The sequence below is a fragment of the Sciurus carolinensis genome, chromosome 1, assembly GCF_902686445.1.
Source record: "Sciurus carolinensis chromosome 1, mSciCar1.2, whole genome shotgun sequence".
Classification (NCBI taxonomy): domain Eukaryota; kingdom Metazoa; phylum Chordata; class Mammalia; order Rodentia; family Sciuridae; genus Sciurus; species Sciurus carolinensis.
Genome location: NC_062213.1, coordinates 135,906,913 through 135,915,223, shown reverse-complemented (window position 1 = coordinate 135,915,223; position 8,311 = coordinate 135,906,913). Strand labels below are relative to the sequence as shown.

General features: G+C 39.2%; 1 non-coding gene across 1 annotated transcript; it reads left to right on the top strand.

Annotated features, from left to right (window-relative positions):
* Positions 1 to 414: 414 nt before the first annotated feature.
* On the top strand, positions 415 to 521 carry LOC124968133 (U6 spliceosomal RNA). Its single transcript, XR_007105638.1, has one exon. It is a non-coding gene; the product is annotated as a U6 spliceosomal RNA (small nuclear RNA).
* The last annotated feature ends 7,790 nt before the right edge of the window (positions 522 to 8,311 follow it).

Genomic DNA, 8,311 nt, shown 5'->3' with positions numbered 1-8,311 from the left:
ACCCTGTCTCAAAAAATAAAAAGGTCTGGGGATGTGGCTCAGTGGTTAAGTACCAAAAAAAAAAAAAAAAAGAGAGAGAGAATGATGACAGGTTCCACAATATTACTCCAGGCTGTTAAATTGAACTGAAATATAATACCATTTTACTGACTATCAATCAATAGGCCATTCACTAATGAGAATTTGATAAGCAAGTGAAAATGCTCAGAATATAATTTTGCCAGGAACAGGGAAAAGAATCCATGAATTTATTCCAAGGTTTATTCCAAACTTCAGCAAGAAAGGAAAGATATGCTCTATATAATTTGTCTCTTACCAAGATAAGAAATCTATATAATTTTATTTCTTTCTAGTCAGTTTCCAATGAAGGGATTATATGCAGGACAAGAACACATCATTAAAAAAATAAGTACTGTGCTCCCTTTGGCAGCACATATACTAAAATTGGAATGATACAGAGATTATTAGCATGGCCCCTGTGCAAGGATGACACGCAAATTCGTGAAGCGTTCCATATTTTTTTAGAACTCATAAGTGGGGGTTTTCAAGATGGCGGACTAGAGGGCGGCTGCATTTCATGTTGCTCCAGGACACAGGATTCAAAAGAGGAGATAGTGAGAGACTTGGGACCAACTCAAAGCCGCCGGGTGAGTCTCTCCCATTGGGGAGGCGGCCCAGATGGGGCAGTAGCCCCGGAACGCACGGAACTTTGTGAAGTAGAGTTGCTCGGCAAGACGACCCTCCCCCCGCTGAAGCGGTAAACACAGACAACTGGGATCATCGTAGAGGAGGCGGCTCAGCACAGCGCTTGGACTCGGAGCAACCACTGGGGCTCCGGGCGGCTGCCTGAGGAGGAGCAGCGTGGCGAGCTGTTTGGACTCAGAGCGATCGCTTGTGAACACCGGGGGGTTGCCCGGAGGAAGAGGAGAAGTGCGGCAGGTCGCTTGGTCTAGGAGTGACTGCATCAGAGCCACAGGTGGTTGCCAGAGGAGGAGGTGAGTGGTGAGTTGTTTGGACTCAAAGCGACCGCTCCTGAACACCGGTGGCCTGCCTGGAGGAGGAGCACGGTGGGTCACTTGATCTCCGAGCGACCGCTCCTGAACACCTGGGGTGTACCCCCGGAGGAGGAGGAGGAACAGGGTGGGTCACTTGGACTCGGAGTGACTGCCTAGGGCTACGGGCGGTTGGCAGGAGGAGGAGACGTGAAGTGAGTTGCTTGGACTCCTAGTGACTGCGTCAGAAACCAGGCGCCTGTCCAGAGAAAGAGGTGTATGGCGGGTCTCTGGGTCTCGGAGCTATTGTACGGGGCTCCAGGTGGCGGCTCAGAGGAGGGGCCGCATAGCCAGGTGATTAGGTGCAGAGCAGGGTCCCAGGACCTAGGCAGCTTCTTGGTGGAAGAGCCGCACAGAGACACGCCTAGGGGCAGAGCGAAGGTTCCAGGACTGCGGGCAGATTCTCTGAGGAGAGGCAGCCTAAGGAGACTCGTCTGTGAAGGGTGAGGCTCCCAGGCCCAGGAGGTAGGTCCGGGCCCCTGGGAACGTTGCAGAGGAAGACAGCCCAGCCCAGCAGTAGTTATAGATTGAGGGGAACCTCTAGGAGGGGAACTGACCAGCGAGACCTCCCCACCGAGTGAGTCTTCCCTGCCTGGTGAGGTTTTCCCACAAGAACGGTAAAACCAGAGACACAGGCACAAACAGGCCTTGCTCAGCCCACAGCCTAGTTCCCCTTTGCATGACCATTGGTCAACAAGTGGAGGCACCTCTACCCACTATCAGGGAATATACCCCACCTGAGGGTCACCAACCCTAGAGAGGCAGCTTCCTTGTGGAGCACCGCATTATCAACTTCCTCCAAGACTGCAGGCTACTGAAGGATAAGAGGGGATATACTAGTAATCTTCAGGGACATTATAAATCAATAGAGGAAATCTGCAATATCTTAATGACCCACTGATTCCTGAACAATATGAGAAAACAAGGAAAGAAAATGCCCCAAACAAATCTAGATGTTACATCAATAAAATCCAACGACAGCATGGCAGAAGAAACGACAGAAAGGGAGTTCAGAATGTACATAATTAAAATGATCAGGGAAGCAAATGATGAGATGAAAGAGCAAATGCAGGCACTGAACGATGAGGTGAAAGAGCAAATGCAGGCATTGAATAATGGCACCAAGAGCAAATACAGGAAGCAAAAGATCATTTCAATAAAGAGTTAGAGATATTGAAAAAAAATCCAAACAGAAATCCTTGAAATGAAGGAAACAATAAACCAAATTAAGAACTCCATAGAAAGCATAACCAATAGGATAGAACACCTGGAAGACAGAACCTCACATATTGAAGACAAAATATTTAACCTTGAAAACAAAGTTGAACAAATAGAGAAGATGGTAAGAAATCATGAACAGAATCTCCAAGAACTATGGGATATCATGAAAAGGCCAAATTTGAGAATTATTGGGATTGAGGAAGGCTTAGAGAAACAAACCAAAGGAATGAACAATCTATTCAATGAAATAATATCAGAAAATTTCCCAAATCTGAAGAATGAAATGGAAAACCAAGTTCAAGAGGCTTATAGGACTCCAAATACACAAAATTACAACAGACCCAAACCAAGACACATTATAATGAAAATACCTAACATACAAAATAAAGACAGAATTTTAAAGGCTGTGAGAGAAAAGAACCAAATTACATTCAGGGGGAAACCAATACGGATATCACCAGATTTTTCAATCCAGACCCTAAAAGCTAGAAGGGCCTGGAACAACATTTTTCAAGCTCTGAAAGAAAATGGATACCAACCAAGAATCTTATACCCAGCAAAACTTACCTTCAAATTTGACGACGAAATAAAATCCTTCCATGATAAACAAAAGCTAAAAGAATATACAAAAAGAAAGCCAGCATTACAAAACATTCTCAGCAAAATATTCCATGAGGAAGAGATAAAAAATAAAGAAGCGAATCAGCAAAGGGAGGAATTATCCTAAAGGAACTGTCAAATAAAGGAGGAACAAAGGTGTGTCAAAAAAATAAATAAATAAATAAATAAAATTTTAAAAATGAACCAAATGACTGGGAATACAAATCATATCTCAATAATAACCCTGAATGTTAATGGCCTGAACTCATCAATCAAAAGACATAGACTGGCAGATTGGATTAAAAGAGAGATCCAACAAAATGTTGCCCTCAAGAGACTCATCTCATAGAAAGAGATACCCATAGACTAAAGGTGAAAGGATGGGAAAAAACATACCATGCACATGGACTCAGCAAAAAAGCTGGAGTATCCATCCTCATTTCAGATAATGTGGACTTCAAGCCAATGTTAGAAGGGATAAAGAAGGACATTTCATACTGCTTAAGGGAAGCATAAATCAGCAAGATATAACAATCATAAACATCTATGCCCCAAACAGTGGCTCATCCATGTATGTCAAACAAATCCTTCTCAATTTCAGAAACCAAATAGACCGTAACACAATAATACTAGGTGATTTTAACACGCCTCTCTCACCACTGGATAGATCTTCCAAACAAAAATTGAACAAAGAAACCATAGAACTCAATAACACAATCAATAATTTAGACTTAACAGACATTTATAGAATATACCATTCAACTAAAAGCGAATACACTTTCTTCTCAGCAGCACATGGATCCTTCTCTAAAATAGACCATATATTATGCCACAAAGCTAATGTTAGCAAATACAAGAAGATAGAGACACTACCTTGTATTCTATCAGATCATAATGGATTGAAGTTAGAAATAAATGAAAGAGTAAAAAACAAACTACTCCAACACCTGGAGATTAAACAATATGCTATTATATGATGAATGGATAACAGAAGATATTAGGAAGGAATTAAAAAATTCTTAGAGGTAAATGAGAACAAAGAAACATCATATCAAAATCTCTGGGACACTATGAAAGCAGTACTTGGAGGAAAATTTATTTCATGGAACACATTTAATAAAAGAAGTAAAACTCAACAAATCAACAAGCTAACACTACAGCTCAAAGCCCTAGAAAAAGAAGAACAGACCAACACCAAAAGTAGTAGAAAACAGGAAATAGTTAAACTCAGAGCTGAAATCAATGAAATTGAAACAAAAGAAACAATACAAAAAATTGATAAAATAAATAGTTGGTTCTTCGAAAAAATAAACAAAGTTGAAACCTTTAGCCACACTAACAAAGAGAAGACGAGAGAAAACCGAAATCACTAAAATTCGGAATGAACAAGGAAATATCACAACAGACACGAGTGAAATACAAAACATAATTAGAAACTATTTTGAAAATCTATACTCCATCAAAATAGAAAATTTCGAAGACATCAACAGGTTTCTAGAGACATATGAATTGCCTAAACTGAACGAGGAGGACATACACAATTTAAATAGACCAATTTCAAGTAATGAAATAGAAGAAGTCATCAAAAGCCTACCAACAAAGAAAAGTCCAGGACCAGATGGGTTCTCAGCCAAGTACTACAAAACCTTTAAAGAAGAGCTCATTCCAATACTTCTCAAAGTATTCCATAAAATAGAAGAGGAGGGAACCCTCCCAAACTCATTCTATGAAGCCAATATTACCCTGATACCTAAACCAGACAGAGACACATCAAGGAAAGAAAATTTCAGACCAATATCCTTAATGAACATCGACGCAAAAATTCTCAACAAAATTTTAGCAAATCGCATACAAAAATATATTAAAAAGATAGTGCACCATGATCAAGTGGGTTTCATCCCAGGGATGCAAGGTTGGTTCAACATCAGGAAATCAATAAATGTAATTCACCATATCAATAGACTTAAAGTCACATGATTATTTCAATAGATGCAGAAAAAGCATTTGATAAAATACAGCACCCCTATATGCTCAAAACACTAGAAAAATAGGGATAGTGGGAACATTCCTTAACATTGTAAAGGCCATCTATGCTAAGCCCATGGCTAATATCATTCTAAATGGTGAAAAACTGAAAGCATTCCCCCTAAAAACTGGAACAAGGCAGGGATGCCCTCTTTCACCACTTCTTTTCAATATTGTCCTTGAAACTCTAGCCAGAGTATTAGACAGACTAAAGAAATTAAAGGGATATGTATAGGAAAAGAAGAACTCAAACTATCCCTATTTGCTGATGATATGATTATATACTTAGAGGAACCAGGAAATTCCACCAGAAAACTTTTAGATCTCATAAGTGAATTCAGTAAAGTAGCGGGATAAGATCAAGGCACATAAATCTAATGCATTTTTATACATAAGTGATGAATCTTCAGAAAGAGAAGTTAGGAAAACTACCCCATTCACAATAGCATCAAAAAAAATAAAATACTTGGGAATCAATCTCACAAAAGAGGTGAAAGACCTCTATAATGAGAACTACAGAACACTAAAGAAAGAAATTAAAGAAAACCTTAGAAGATGGAAAGATCTCCCATGTTCTTGGATAGGAAGAATTAATATTGTCAAAATGGCCATACTACCAAAAGTGCTATACAGATTCAATGCAATTCCAATTAAAATCCCAATGACGTACCTTACAGAAATAGAGCAAGCAATTATGAAATTCATCTGGAAGAATAAAAAACCCAGAGTAGCTAAAGCAATCCTTGGCAGAAAGAGTGAAGCAGGGGGTATAGCAATACCAGATCTTCAACTCTACTACAAAGCAATAGTAACAAAAACGGCATGGTATTGGTACCAAAATAGAAAGGTGGATCAATGGTACAGAATAGAGGACACGGACACAAACCCAAATAAATACAATTTTCTCATACTAGACAAAGGGGCCAAAAATACACAATGGAGAAAAGATAGCCTCTTCAACAAATGGTGCTGCGAGAATTGGAAATCCATATGCAACAGAATGAAACTAAACCCATATCTCTCACCATGCATGAAACTCAACTCAAAATGGATTAAGGACCTCGGAATCAGACCAGAGACCTTGCATCTTATAGAAGAAAAAGTAGGTCCAGAGCTTCAACATGTCAGCTTAGGACCAGACTTCCTCAACAGGACTCCCATAGCACAAGAAATAAAAGCAAGAATCAATAACTGGGATAGATTCAAACTAAAAAGCTTTCTCTCAGCAAAGGAAACTATCAGCAATGCGAAGAAAGAGCCTACAGAGTGGGAGAAAATCTTTGCCAATCATACTTCAGATAGAGCACTAATCTCCAGAATCTATAAAGATCTCAAAAAACTCTACACCAAGAATGCAAATAATCCAATCGACAAATGGGCTAAGGAAATGAATAGACACTTCACAGAAGAAGATCGACAAGCAATCAACAAACATATGGAAAAATGTTCAACATCTCTAGTAATAAGAGAAATGCAAATCAAACCACCCAAATTCAAATCACCAATTAGGATGGTGATTATCAAGAATACAAGCAACAACTGGTGTTGGCGAGGATGTGGGGAGAAAGGTACACTCATACATTGCTGGTGGGGCTGCAAATTAGTGCAGCCACTCTGGAAAGCAGTGTGGAGACTCCTTAGAAAACTTGGAATGGAACCACCATTTGACCCAGCTATCCCACTCCTTGGCCTATACCCAAAGGACTTAAAATCAGCATACTACAGAGATACAGCCACATCAATGTTCATAGCTGCTCAGTTCACAATAGCCAGATTGTGGAACCAACCTAGATGTCCTTCAATTGATGAATAGATAAAGAAACTGTGGTATATATATACAATGGACTATTACTCAGCCATAAAGAATGATAAAATTATGGCATTTGCAGGCAAATGGATGAAATTGGAGAATATCATGCTAAGTGAGATAAGCCAATCTCAAAAAACCAAAGGATGAATGATACTGCTAATAAGTGGATGATGACACATAATGGGGGGGTGGGAGGGGTTAGTGTTAGAGTTAGAGTTAGGGTTAGGGAGGGGGGCAAGAATGGAGGAAGGAAGGACTATAGAGGGAAAAGAGGGGTGAGAGGGGTGGGGGGGAAGGGAAAAAATAACAGAATAAATCAAACAACATTACCCTATGAAATTTATGATTACACAAATGGTATGCCTTTACGCCATGTACAAACAGAGAAACAGCATGTATCCCATTTGTTTACAATAAAAAAAAAGAACTCATAAGTGAATTCAATAAAGTAGCATGTTACAAGATCGATGCTCATAAATCCAATGCATTTTTATACATAAGTGATGAATCTTCAGAAAGAGAAGTTAGGAAAACTACCCCATTCACAATAGCCTGGAAAAAAATAAAATACTTGAGAATCAGTCTAACAAAAGAGGTTAAAGACCTCTACAATGAGAACTACAGAACACTAAAGAAAGAAATAAAGAAAATCTTAGAAGATGGAAAGATCTCCCATGTTCTTGGATAGGAAGAATTAATATTGTCAAAATGGCCATACTACCAAAAGTGCTATACAGATTCAATGCAATTCCAATTAAAATCCCAATGACGTACCTTACAGAAATAGAGCAAGCAATTATGAAATTCATTTGGAAGAATAAGAAACCCAGAATAGCTAAAGTAATCCTTAGCAGAAAGAGCGAAGCAGGGGGTATAGCAATACCAGATCTCCAACTCTACTACAAAGCAATAGTAACAAAAACGGCATGGTATTGGTACCAAAATAGACAGGTAGATCAATGGTACAGAATAGAGGACATGGACACAAACCCAAATAAATACAATTTTCTCATACTAGACAAAGGGGCCAAAAATACACAATGGAGAAAAGATAGCCTCTTCAACAAATGGTGCTGGCAAAACTGGAAATCCATATGCAACAGAATGAAATTAAACCCCTATCTCTCACCCTGCACAAAACTCAACTCAAAATGGATTAAGGACCTCGGAATCAGACCAGAGACCTTGCATCTTATAGAAGAAAAAGTAGGTCCAAATCTTCAACATGTCGGCTTAGGATCAGACTTCCTTAACAGGACTCCCACAGCACAAGAAATAAAAGCAAGAATCAACAACTGTGACGGATTCAAACTAAAAAGCTTTCTCTCAGCAAAGGAAACTATCAGTAATGTGAAGAGAGAGCCTACAGAGTGGGAGAAAATCTTTGCCACTCATACTTCAGATAGAGCGCTAATTTCCAGAATGTATAAAGAACTCAAAAAACTTTACACCAAGAATACAAATAATCCAATCAACAAATGGGCTAAGGAAATGAACAGATGCTTCACAGAAGATCTACAAGCAATCAACAGATATATGAAAAAATGTTCAACATCTCTTGTAATAAGAGAAATGCAAATCAAAACTATCCTAAGATTCCATC